Below are 13,490 nucleotides of genomic sequence, written 5' to 3'. Positions count from 1 at the left end.
AGAAAAAGAAACTGAGGATAAATCAGGCAATATAAATTTATTAAGTACTTACTATGTGCCAAGCCTTAAGCAAAAAATGCTAATAAATAAATACAAGCAAAAAGAAAGATAATCCCTGTTCTTAAGTTACTTACAATCTATTGGGGGAAGACAATACACAAAAGGGATGGAAAATAAGTGTTGAAGTATTGAAATAAGTGTTTATCTGGAAAGTCAGAAATAAACCAGAAGAGGAAGAAAGTCAGGAGGCTGAGGGAATGATGGATGTTCTTGGGTAAGACTACAAATAACTCATGACGTTGAAGTCTGCAAAGTCAGAAGCACAGTCTGGAGGAGAACAAGTACAAGCAAAGAAAAACCAATTGCTTTTACCAATAAGATGTTGGAGAACTTTAGAGAGTCAGAAAAAAAAAAAAAAAAAAAACAATTTAATTAACAATTTCAATGGATACAATGGATAAAGTGGTAGACCTGGACTCAGAAAGATTCATCTTCCTGAGTTCATATCTGTCTCAAACTTTTACTACTATATGAACCTGCACAAGTCACTTAACCCTAATTTGCCTCATTTCCTTCATTTGTAAAATGAGCTGGAAAAGGAAATGGCAAGCTATTCTAGTATTTTTGTTGAAAAAACTTCAAATGGGGTCACAAAGACTCGAACACAACTGAAAAATCATTAAACAATAACTTTAATAAAGAAGGAAGCTATAACATCCAGAGAGAGAACTATGGGAAATGCATGTGGACTACAACCATAGTATTTCCACTCTTTCTGTTATTGTTTGTTTGCATTTTTGTTTTCCTTCTCAGGTTTTTTTTAACCTTCTTTCTAGATCTGATCTTTCTTGAGCAGCAAGGTAACTGTATAAATATGTATACATATATAGTATTTAACATATACTTTAACATATTTAACATGTATTGGCCTACTTGCTATCTAGGGGAGGGAGTAGGGAGAAGGAGGGGAAAAGAAGGTTTTGTTGAAAAGCTACCCATGCATATGTTTTGTAAATAAAAAGGTATAATTTAAAAAAAAAGAAAGAAGCTATAAAATAAACCTACACAAATCAACAACCTTTCTATATGTTACCAAGAAAACTAATTGTACATGCTAGAGGAAGAAATTAATTATTCTAAGTCCACAGTTCCCATAGAATTTTTTGAGTATTAATATGATAACTGACCTTAATGGACAGTTGAATCAGACATCTTTATAACTGTCTTTGTCTATTCAAATATGATTAAAATGTGTATTTCCTAAAATTACTAGATCTAAAACAATGGCACTCTCAGGGAATTTACAAGGGTCTAGGTTTGTGGTTCTTAAATTTTATTTTTACTCTCAGGATTCCTTAAATCAAGAATATAAAGCTCTTGCTTTTATGAATTAAATCTATTGGTATTTACTGAATTAGAAATTAAAATATCTTAGTAGTATTATGAGAATAGTTTTGATTTCATAGGACCTTTGAAAGGATTTACCTAGAAACTAGAGCACCAATTTTCTGGGAAATCAAGAGCACAAAGCTAAATGATAAATGTTTCATTTTACATTTTTCTTTTCTTTTGTATTGTCTCATGTATTGTTATTGAATATTGAAAGAGGAAAAAGGATATAAGGAGATGGAAAAATCTGCATCAGTTACTAAGGAGGATGACCAGAAATAGTGTCTTTTTCAGGAAGTCAGATTTATATAAGTGCAAAATATGAGTACAAGAAGAGATTTAAGAGGAACAAAAGTTTAGAAATGATAGAACAGGGATTTAATTACACTTACTGCCAAATTCAGTATATGTATTATTTATGTAATTATTTAATTTAATTATTTGATTTTTTTCCTCTCTTTCTTGTTCATCCTTTGTTATAAAGAATGAAGAAGAAGTCACAACAAAGCCAGGCTATGGGTTGAAGTGGACAGAGATAAGAAAACAAGGAAGTGGTAGCAAGGGAAAAGTAGGGAGGGGAGAGAGGTTTCAGCTGAGCAGATCTATGATTTTAAATGGTCCGAATTAAGGAAAAAGCAAGTAGGAGTTTGCTGGTCTTATGACAGTAAAGTATTGCAGTATTAGTAAATATTTGAGCTAGGACTAGAATCCAGGTTTTTTTCAGTGTAAGAGCAGTACTCTTTTCTTATCTCATCAGAAATTCCCTATTTTATACAATCTCTCTCTCTCTCTCTCTCTCTCTCTCTCTCTCTCTCTCTCTCTCTCTCTCTCTCTCTCTCTCTCTCTCTCTCTCTCTCTCTCTCTCTCTCTCTCTCTCTCCATCATTAAAAGGATTTACTTCTCCAGTGAAAACAAACATCAAAACAAGAGCATGCAGTGGTAACATTTGGAACACAAGGCACACATGCTAAGGATGTTTCTTTTTGTGTTAATTAAGGTTGGATAAATGGATAGAACATTGGACTTGAAGTAAAAAACACCTGAGTTGAAATCTGGCCTCATACATATACAAGTTTATGATCCTGGAAAAGTCATTTAACCCTTATTTCTCTCAGTTCCTCATCTATAAAGTGGAGGTGCACTACAAAAGGAATTGGCAAACCATTCCAGAATCTTTGCCAAAAAAGAAAAAAACTTCTTGACCAAATAGTCCATGGGATCATGTGAAGTTGAACAGAACTGAATGAATAAACAACTATTTATAAGAATGACTTGTTAAATTCTCAGTTTTAGATAAAACATAGGATCCCCGGAACACTAAAAATGAATGTTATTGATATTTTTAAAATCCATTGTTCCTCCATATAACAATCATTCAGCCTATCCCCATCCCAACTCCCCAAATTGTACTCTCCCTTTTAGCATCATCCTCAGTCTCCCCCAAAAAATAGTTAAAGAAGGGATAGGGGAAAACACTAAAAACAATGACCCTATCTGATAATGTATGTAATATTTTACCCTTGTAGTTAATCTATACCACACCTCTCTACCATAGGACATTTTGATTTGACATTTCAGTAGGAAGCAACTCAATATCACTAATACTATATATTTGACAAAGTAGCTTCTAATTGAAATTCCTTGACTTTTTTTTTTAAAGAGTGAGAGACCTCGAGCCAGGTATTCCTGACAATATTCATCTAGCAATTATTTAATACCAGGAAATCTAGTGGTGACATGTGCCAGCCAGCCACCTTTCAAGCTGTAACAGCCTGTCAGTCCTGTCGCCGCGGAGAGTCATGTGGCAGGAATTTTCTATGAATTCATCAAAAACAAGCCAGAGAAAACTAGTGATGAAATAGATGGGGTATCTTCCAATGTGGCTTTGGGTAACAGCTACAGAGGTAAATGTCATTCAATATCTAACACCATATTATAAAGTTTATTGTGATTAAAAGAGCACTGGGTTGGAAGTAGATGATGTAGATTCAAATCCTGGTTCAGCTACTAACTAGCTATATAGGTGAGGGCAGGCAGATCAGAAGATTCATCTTTATAAGTTCAAATCTGACCTTAGAATCTTACTAGCTGGTGATCTTAAGCAAGTTACTTAACCCTGCTTGCCTCAGTTTCCTCATCTGTAAAATAAGCTGGAGAAAAAAATGACAAACCAATCCAGTATTTTTGCTAAGAAAATCCCAAATGGAATCACAAAGAATTGGACACAATTGAAATGACTGAACAATAGCTTTGTATTATCTTCACAAATTATCCCCCTATCTCTATGAGTCTCAATGACTTCACTGGTAAAATGATAGTTGTATTTTTATATCTATTGGCTTTTCCAAAGACAAAAATCTACAGATGAAAGAGTATTTTGAGTGGTAAAATAATGCAATGCAAACACAGAATGGTATTATTATTATTAGGGGCTAAATCACCAGAACCAAATTAGTTTCAATGAGACATTCTCATCAAAAAAATTATTATCCTGGTCTTCTGGACATATTGACTTTGTGATATGGCTGTAATATCTATATAGTGATGGATGTCCAACAGAAGTTTAGATAAGTTGAACTTGAGTTCAGGAGAAAGATGAGAGCTAATATGTAGAGCCTGGCTCAGATCCAAATGGCTTATAAGATCTGATTGTTAAATTTTCCATGTGTACATTTGCACTATAATCAAAGTTTGATTTATTATGTTGTTGATTGTCTAAACTTAAGAAAGTGATGGAGAAAATATTAATGTTGCAGATTAAACTTTAAAGTGTATTGTGAATATATGCTATCCCCTTCCCCCAGAGAGCTATTGTTAAACCTTTAACACAACATTTCTGCCCCGGAGTACTCTTTGCAGAGATAATTGAACACATGAGATTTATGAGATCACTAAAGGAGAGAAAAGACACAGGACAGTGCTTGGGGAATACTCATACCCTTTTTAAAAATAGAGAAGTATGATGAACTAAAAAAAGAAATTTAGAACTAGAGAAACTAAAAGTTAGAGGGAAAATTAGATTTAGACAGGTAGGAGGTACAGTACCAGAAAGAAGGTGTGCCAAGAAAGAAGAGTTTCCAGAAAGCAAAGGTGGCCAACAGTATAAAAAGCTACTGGAAGGTCAAGAAGGATGAGCACTGAAAAAAGATCATTAGATTTAATAGTTGAGACAATCACAGGGCCACATATTTAGAAGTGAATGAAACTCTCTAGGTCATGTTTGCTTTGATCCCTTTGATTTTATAGACAAGGTAACTGACTCTCAGACAATAAGTAATTTACCCAAGGTAAATGAGAAATAGTTGGTCATGTTAAAGAGAACAATTTCAATATAATAATGAAAAATTTTTAAAAAGACTAGATAGAAAGGGATTGAGAAATGAATGAGTAGTGAGAAAGTAAAAGTAGTATCAATTTTCTAGAGGATTTGCAAAGAAAAAGAAATATGGTAGCTTGAGAGCTTAGCATAGTCAAATGAATTAGGGAAGGATTAGGGAAGCACAGGTATACTAATGATGGGGAAGGGGGTAGTAAACAAGATTGAAGAAGATATGTGGGGAGAAGTTTGATCAATATGAAGAGTGTAAAAGAGGGATTGGCCTTGACAATAGGAAGGGTCACCTCTTCCTCTGAGACTGGATTAAGGGAGAAGACAAATGAAGATGTTAGAAGGGTTTTGAGATATGAGAAAATGAAGGAGTTCATAGCAGCTGGTCTCTATAATACAAATCAAGTGGAAATCAAGGTCCTCTGAAGAGACAAGAGGTAAGACTAGTATTGAAGATTTGAGAAAAGTTTTAGAACAGTCACTATAGGGGGAATAGAATCAACAAGAGATGACTAAAAAAGCTAGCTCAACAATGGGACTCAAATGACCTTAGAAAACACAAATCTGAAGTGGGTCTACATGGCATGCCCAAATGTATAAATAGTGTTTTAGAGCCTGTCACTTCAAATTAATGCAACTAAAATGTTTTCTACACCCTGATACAACTTCTTTGAACTATTTGGAATCAAAGATGTAAAATAGGTGTAAATTCTTTCTACATACTGAATCTCACATGATCAAAATCACAAACTAGGCAAGTGCAGTCTTGTTAATCAAGTTGGAAAGGAGTGAAGTCATTGAATAAAATCAAATGATTAAAAATACTTCCACTGGTTAAAAGCATTGGATGTGGCTCTAGGACTATTTTTATCAGAGAAGAAAATTTTAAGTAGAAGCAATGCAATAATTGCTTTGGAAATTAAGTATTGAGAGTTTGGAAGACAAACCCTTAAATCTGTACCAGATTACAATAAAATGATGGTAGGGAGGGATTCCAGGAGGAATGTCACACAGTATCAGTTATACCCACTCCTACTGACCATGTTATGCAACAGACTGGGTACAATGATAAGGAAAGGTAGCTTGTATGGCCAATGGAAGGATTCAATGAGGGACCTCTCCCTTCAGGCCCAGCAGAGAACCACACTATGAAAAGTAAGAGTCAAAAAGATCACACTGGATGGGAGAAAGGGACTTCTATCCATCTAGGACCTATGAGTTTTAATCAAAAAATAAACTGTTGAGTGAGAAAAAAATTTTCCGAAATTTTCTCTGAAAATCTCATATCCAAAATATATAAGAAATTGATTGAAATTTATAATTAAAAAAACAATACCAATTGACAAATGGTCAAAGATATAAATAATTTTCAAAGAAAGAAAATCAAGTTACTGAAAACTATCTAAAAATGCTCCAAATAACAATCAGAAAAATGCACATTAAAACACTGCCAAGGTTCCACCTCACATCTATCATATTGAGGAGAAGATAACAAAAAAAGGATAATAACAATTTTTGGAGAAATTGAGGGAACACATGCACATCAATACACTGTTGGTAATACACACTATATCCAACTACTCTGGAAAACTATTTTTTGTATTATTATATATATTTTTTAATAATATTATCCCTTGTATTCATTTTTCCAAATTATCCCCCCCCTCCGTCTACTCCCTCCCCCTGATGACAGGCAATCCCATACATTTTACATGTGTTACAATATAACCTAGATACAATATATGTGTGTAAATACCATTTTCTTGTTGCACAATAAGCATTAGATTCCGAAGGTATAAGTAACCTGGGTAGATAGACAGTAGTGCTAATATTTTACATTCAATTCCCAGTGTTCCTTCTCTGGGTGTAGTTGTTTCTGTCCATCATTGATCAACTGGAAGTGAGTTGGATCTTCTTTATGTTGAAGATTTCCACTTCCATCAGAATACATCCTCATACAGTATTGTTGTTGAAGTGTATAGTGATCTTCTGGTTCTGCTCATTTCACTCAGCATCAGTTGATTTAAGTCTCTCCAAGCCTCTCTGTATTCCTCCTGCTGGTCATTTCTTACAGAGCAATAATATTCCATAACCTTCATATACCATAATTTGCCCAACCATTCTCCAATGGATGGGCATCCATTCAACTTCCAGTTTCTAGCTACAACAAAAAGAGCTGCCACAAACATTTTGGCACATACAGGTCCCTTTCCACTCTTTAGTATTTCTTTGGGATATAAGCCCAGCAATGCTGGGTCAAAGGGTATGCACAGTTTGATAACTTTTTGGGCATAGTTCCAAATTGCTCTCCAGAATGGCTGGATTCTTTCACAACTCCACCAACAATGTAGTCAGTGTCCCAGTTTTCCCACATCCCCTCCAACATTCATCATTATTTGTTCCTGTCATCTTAGCCAATCTGACAGGTGTGTAGTGGTAGCTCAGAGTTGTCTTAATTTGCATTTCTCTGATCAGTAGTGATTTGGAACACTCTTTCATGTGAGTGGATATAATTTCAATTTCATCATCTGAGAATCATCTATTCATATCCTTTGACCATTTATCAATTGGAGAATGGTTTGGTTTCTTATAAATCAGGGTCAGTTCTCTATATATTTTGGAAATGAGACCTTTGTCAGAACCTTTACTTTTAAAAATATTTTCCCAATTTGTTACTTCCCTTCTAATCTTGTTTGCATTAGTATTGTTTGTACAGAAACTTTTTAGTTTGATGTAATCAAAATCTTCTATTTTGTGATCAATAATGATCTCTAGTTCTCCTCTGGTCATAAATTCCTTCCTCCAAGGTGGTCTAAGTGTACCTGATCTAAAGCTATATTATATAGCAGCAGTCACCAAAACCATTTGGTATTGGCTAAGAAATAGACCGGTCGATCAGTGGAACAGATTAGATACAAAGAACAAAAAAGGGTACATCTATAGCAATCTAATCTTTGACAAACCCAAAGATACCAACATTAGGGATAAAAATTCATTATTTGGAAAAAACTGTTGGGAAAACTGGAAATTAATATGGCAGAAATTAGATATGGATCCACACTTAACACCATATACCAAGATAAGATCAAAATGGGTCCATGATTTAGGCATAAAGAATGAGATGATAAATAGATTAGAGAAACAGAGGATAGTCTACCTCTCAGACCTGTGGAGGAGGAAGGAATTTATGACCAGAGGAGAATTAGAGATCATTATTGATCACAAAATAGAAGATTTTGATTACATCAAACTAAAAAGTTTCTGTACAAACAATACTAATGCAAACAAGATTAGAAGGGAAGTAACAAATTGGGAAAATATTTTTAAAAGTAAAGGTTCTGACAAGGGTCTCATTTCCAAAATATATAGAGAACTGACCCTGATTTATAGGAAACCAAACCATTCTCCAATTGATAAATGGTCAAAGGATATGAACAGACGATTCTCAGATGATGAAATTGAAACTATTTCTACTCACATGAAAGAGTGTTCCAAATCACTACTGATCAGAGAAATGCAAATTAAGACAACTCTGAGATACCACTACACACCTGTCAGATTGGCTAAGATGACAGGAACAAATAATGATGATTTTGGAGGGGATGTGGGAAAACTGGGACACTGATACATTGTTGGTGGAGTTGTGAAAAAATCCAGCCATTCTGGAGAGCAATTTGGAACTATGCCCAAAAAGTTGTCAAACTGTGCATACCCTTTGACCCAGCATTGCTGTTATTGGGCTTATATCCCAAAGAAATACTAAAGAGTGGAAAGGGACCTGTATGTGCCAAAATGTTTGTGGCAGCTCTTTTTGTTGTAGCTAGAAACTGGAAGATGAATGCATGTCCATCAATTGGAGAATGGTTGGGTAAATTATGGTATATGAAGGTTATGGAATATTATTGCTCTGTAAGAAATGACCAGCAGGAGGAATACAGAGAGGCTTGGAGAGACTTACATCAACTGATGCTGAGTGAAATGAGCAGAACCAGAAGATCACTATACACTTCAACAACAATACTGTATGAGGATGTATTCTGATGGAAGTGGAAATCTTCAACATAAAGAAGAGCCAACTCACTTCCAGCTGATCAATGATGGACAGAGGTAGCTACACCCAGAGAAGGAACACTGGGAAGTGAATATAAATTGTTAGCACTAATGTCTGTCTGCCCAGGTTACATGTACCTTCGGATTCTAATGTTTATTGTGCAACAAGAAAGTGGTATTTACACACATGTATTGTATCTAGGTTATATTGTAACACATGTAAAATGTATGGGATTGCCTGTCATCGGGGGAGGGAGTGGAGGGAGAGAGGGATAATTTGGAAAAATGAATACAAGGGATAATATTATTTAAAAATATATAATAAAAATAATTCTAAAAATAAATAAATAAATAAATAAATAAATAAATTCCTCCTCCACAGGTCTGAGAGGTAGACTATTCTCTGTTCCTCTAATCTATTTATTATCTCATTCTTTATGCCTAAATCATGGACCCATTTTGATTTTATCTTGGTATATGGTGTTGTGTGGATCCATATCTAATTTCTGCCATACTAATTTTCTGGAAAACTATTTGAAGCTGTGCCTCAAAAGTCACTAAACGGTGTATATTTCTTAATCCATCAATATTTCTACAAGGTCTATACCCCAATGAGATCAGAGAAAATAGGCCCATATGTACAAAAAACATTTATACTGGTTTTTGTTGTAATGGCAAAGAATCAAAAATGAATGGGTCTATTGATTGGAAAATTGTTAAACAAATTATATATAGAATAAAAATATAGTAGTGGAATGTAGTAATATTGTAACTTAAGAAATTATTTTTTAAAATGGCTTCTGGGAAATCTGGCAAGACTCATTTGAGTTGACACAAAGTGAAGTAAGCAGAACCAAGAAAATAAGACCATGTAAACTTACATAAGAACAATGTAAAAAAAATTAATAATAAAGTATTTAAGAAATCTGATCAATAGAATATCTAATCATTGATAAGGAAATATGCTACCCATCTCTTGACAGAGAAGTAAACAAATTGAAAATGAAGAATGAGATATAGATTTCTGGATATGGCCAAAGTGGGAATTTGTTCTACTTAAATAAAAATATTTGTGACTCCATTTTTTATTTCTTTATATTTTTCAATTAGGTGAAAGATAGGAAACAGAGTGATTAGGGGCTGAATTACCATCTTTAAATAAGAGAGACAGCAAAAGGAAGTCCATAAGTATTACACTGCCTGATACATAGAAGGCATGCTTATTCTCCTGATTTCCAAAAGGAAACATATAAATGACAGCTTTCAAACTAATATATTAAATTTATTAAATACTTAGAAAAACAAGTTTTATATAGATTCATAGCTCATGTATCATCCTCTCCTATTTTATAATTTATATGGTAATGCTCAATTAAAAAAAAAAAAACAGAAAAAATAATTAAAGGGGAGCATATCCCTGGAGTCTCCTAAATTGCAGTTCTATGATCCTCCTGTGTGAACCCAAATACTGAGAACAGAAGTAATCTGCCCCTTCCTGAAGTCCTATGATGCCTGTGAAAGTGGGATTTGATGAAAGAAAGCCTAGAAAGAATGCTACATATATATATATATATATATATATATATATATATATATATAATTTTTTCCAATAGTACTCAGTGAATACTTAATTAGTGAGAACTTAATTGATATGAATGGTGATGTGATATGGTATGAATTGGTGATGAGAGGCACAGAATTTAAGACTAAAAGACAAAAGATAGACTGATCTGGTCAATTTAATGAGAAGACTGAAAAGAAGACTGAATAGGGGTGATCTGAGGAGAACAAAGAGGTTTGGAGTTATTGGGGGTGGTCATAGGAACAACTCTGGAAAAATGGATAGAACAGAAATTATGATCGGAGAGGGGAATTTCTGAATACAAGATCATAAAGATTTCATAGTTGTAAGTTATGGGAAGAGCTAAGGTATGACTACTCCTGGCAATGGTAGAAGGGGAGTGGCCATGTAGAATATGGGAACTAAGAAGATTATTCAAGGAATCCCAATATGTATATTGAAGTCTCCAAGTATGAAGGCAGGGGCAGCAGTGTAGAGGAAAACTGTGAGTTATATGGAAAAATGAGTGACCTGGAAGCTGTTCATTAATCCAACTAGGATGGTATAGAAGGATGAATCGAACTCCAAAGGAGAAAAGTTTGTTGAGTAATAATACAGGTACAAGTCTATCTTCTCCTAACTTATTATGTTTGGGTTCTGGATGATGGAAAATGGGAGAAGACCTAAGTGGCACTAGAGAAGGTAGACAAGGAAAGTGTGTATTCCAGAGAGAACCAAGTTTCCACAAATGACAGAAGACAAAAGGACTAGAGTTGGAAACTGTACATACTTCCATTAATATCCTCCACCTCCCCTCTACTGAACTGAGTATTTTGCTTCTTATTTTCCTGAGAAGACTGAAGTCATTCAAAATAAGCTCCCTTCCCCCAATCTCTGACAAAGAGGTGCCTGTCCTACTTACCAAAGCTAACCTTCACAGATGTGCATTTGATCCCACTCCTCTCATCTTCTCCATCAGATTGTCTTCTTGGCCATCTCCTTCATATCTCAAATTTCAGTCTTTCTAGTTCAGCCTATCTATTGGTTCCTTCCCAATTGACTTGAAATATGTCCAAGACTTCAGTATCTCTCACAAACTTCCATTAGATTCTATCATCCTCTTTTATAATCTCTCCTCCCCTTTTAAGTCTGTCATTTTAAAAAGATTTCTACATGCACTATCTTCACTTCCTCTTTCAGACCTCAACCCTTTGTAATCTGGCTTACAACCTCATCATTCAACTGAAACTACTATCTCCAAAATTACCAATGATCACTTAATAGCCAGATTTGATGGTTTTTTTTTAAATCAGTCCTCATCCCTCTTTATCTGTTAATCACTCTCTCCTTAATGTTCTCTCCTTTGTAGGTTTTCATGATCTGTTCCCTTCTAGATCCTATATCTGATCATTTGTTTTGTATCTCCTTTGCTGTCTCATCTTCTATAACACATTCTTAATGGCAAATGTTCTCCAAAGTCTCTCCTAGGCCTTCTTTACTTCCTCTATATTTTCTCTCTTAGTAACCTCATCACTCGTGGATTTAATTAAATTTCTATAAGCAAATAACATATATTTATATGTACACATGATATACATATGTGTACATATATAGACACATTCACAGAGAGAACAATCCTTTCCCCCAGATTCTCACCAGAGCTTCAGTCCCACATCAACAATTAGGTATTGAACATTTCAAACTGAATGTCTTAGAAACATCTTAAACTCAACACGGCCAAAATGGAGCTCATTCTCTTTCTTCCCATCTTTCTACTATCTCTCTTAAAGTCACCATTACCTTTCTAATTTTTTCAAGTTCATAATATTAGCATTATGCTTGATGTATAACTCTCCTTCACCCAACATATTCCATCATTTGTAAAATATTGCCATTTGAATCTTTACAATATCAGTCTCATTTAACTTTTTGTCTCCATTCACAGAGCTACCTTCATAATTTCAGGCTTCATGATTTCTCACTTAGATTATTACAATTGCCTCAAAACTGGTCTCCCTGCTTACAGTCTATAGTACACACTGCTGCCAAAGTAAATACTTAGCAAAATATATGATTTATTCAGCCAACTCCAATTATTTCTTAATGCCTTTAGGACAAAATATAAATTGCTTCATAGCTTTTTTCACTTTTTGAAATTTTATCTTTAAAATCATCTTTTTTTACATGAAACTATAAAGCAACTATGGAAAACTTGATATTCCTTTCAAATATACAACAAAACTATCATGTAATTTTTTTCTCTTTTTTTTTTTCTTTTAAGACCTGGAGAGGTAATAATCTGCCTCAGTGGAAGTGTAGGTCATAATTCTTAAGTATTTGAAAAAATACCATGTTTTTTCCCCAGCTTTTTAAATTGAGGTTTGTGGCCCCCATAGAGAGTCTGGTAATTTAATGTGGGGGTCATAAAATGATGGAATGTTATCAGCAAATTTTGATTTCTGGAGTCACATAAAAATTCTTGGGTAAAAAGGGGTTGCAACTGGAAAAATTTTAAGAAGCCCTGTCTACTATACAGAGCTCCAGAGGAAATAATAAATAATAAGACACAATTTCAGATCTCAAAAATCTTTTAATTCAGTTGATATTTCATGCACGCAAGCAAACATAATTTAGAATATGGTAAGTATAACAGAAGAATGCTAGAAGACTAGATATGAAAGAGATCACCACCAACTGGGAAGATCTGGGAAAAATTCATGGATTAAGTGAGCCCATCACTATGTCTAAACATATTGACATTCCTTCATTCCTTCAAAATTCAATTCCATTTCAACTTTAGAAAGTCTTGTTTAAATCCATTAATTTTCACTTGTTGACATGATGCTTTAAAGTTTTCTTAAGTCACTTTCAAGTGTGTGTTCTATTTCCCCATTTAGACTTTAAGACATGGAAGAGTAAGGGCCATCTCTCTGTGTCTCTCTCTGTCTCTCTGACTCTCTCTCTGTCTCATAGTCTCTCTCATAGTGTTTTCATCTTTTTTGTTATTGTTTGTTTGCTTGGCTTTTTTTCTCATGCTTTTTCCTCTTTTGACCTGATTTTTCTCACACAGCACGACGAAATGGAAATGTATTTAGAAGAATTATACATATGTATTGGATTAGTTGCTGTCTAGAGAAGTGAGGGGAAGGAGAGATAAAAAGG

At 34.2% G+C, this 13,490-nt stretch overlaps 2 protein-coding genes across 10 annotated transcripts in view; one reads left to right on the top strand and one right to left on the bottom strand.

The window, feature by feature from the left end:
* ARSG (arylsulfatase G) overlaps window positions 1-13,490 on the bottom strand; it is a 203,685-nt gene that overhangs the window by 121,936 nt on the left and 68,259 nt on the right. The gene's annotated exons all lie outside the window — the stretch shown is intronic.
* Window positions 1-13,490, top strand: part of SLC16A6 (solute carrier family 16 member 6) — a 94,842-nt gene that overhangs the window by 19,433 nt on the left and 61,919 nt on the right. The window contains exon 3 of the mRNA XM_074260592.1: window positions 3,050-3,293. The gene's annotated coding sequence lies outside the window, so the exon portion shown is untranslated. The remainder of the gene's footprint in view (window positions 1-3,049; window positions 3,294-13,490) is intronic.

The sequence above is a fragment of the Sminthopsis crassicaudata genome, chromosome 4 (genome assembly GCF_048593235.1).
Source record: "Sminthopsis crassicaudata isolate SCR6 chromosome 4, ASM4859323v1, whole genome shotgun sequence".
NCBI classification, from domain to species: domain Eukaryota; kingdom Metazoa; phylum Chordata; class Mammalia; order Dasyuromorphia; family Dasyuridae; genus Sminthopsis; species Sminthopsis crassicaudata.
This window is presented reverse-complemented; position numbering and strand designations above follow the sequence as displayed.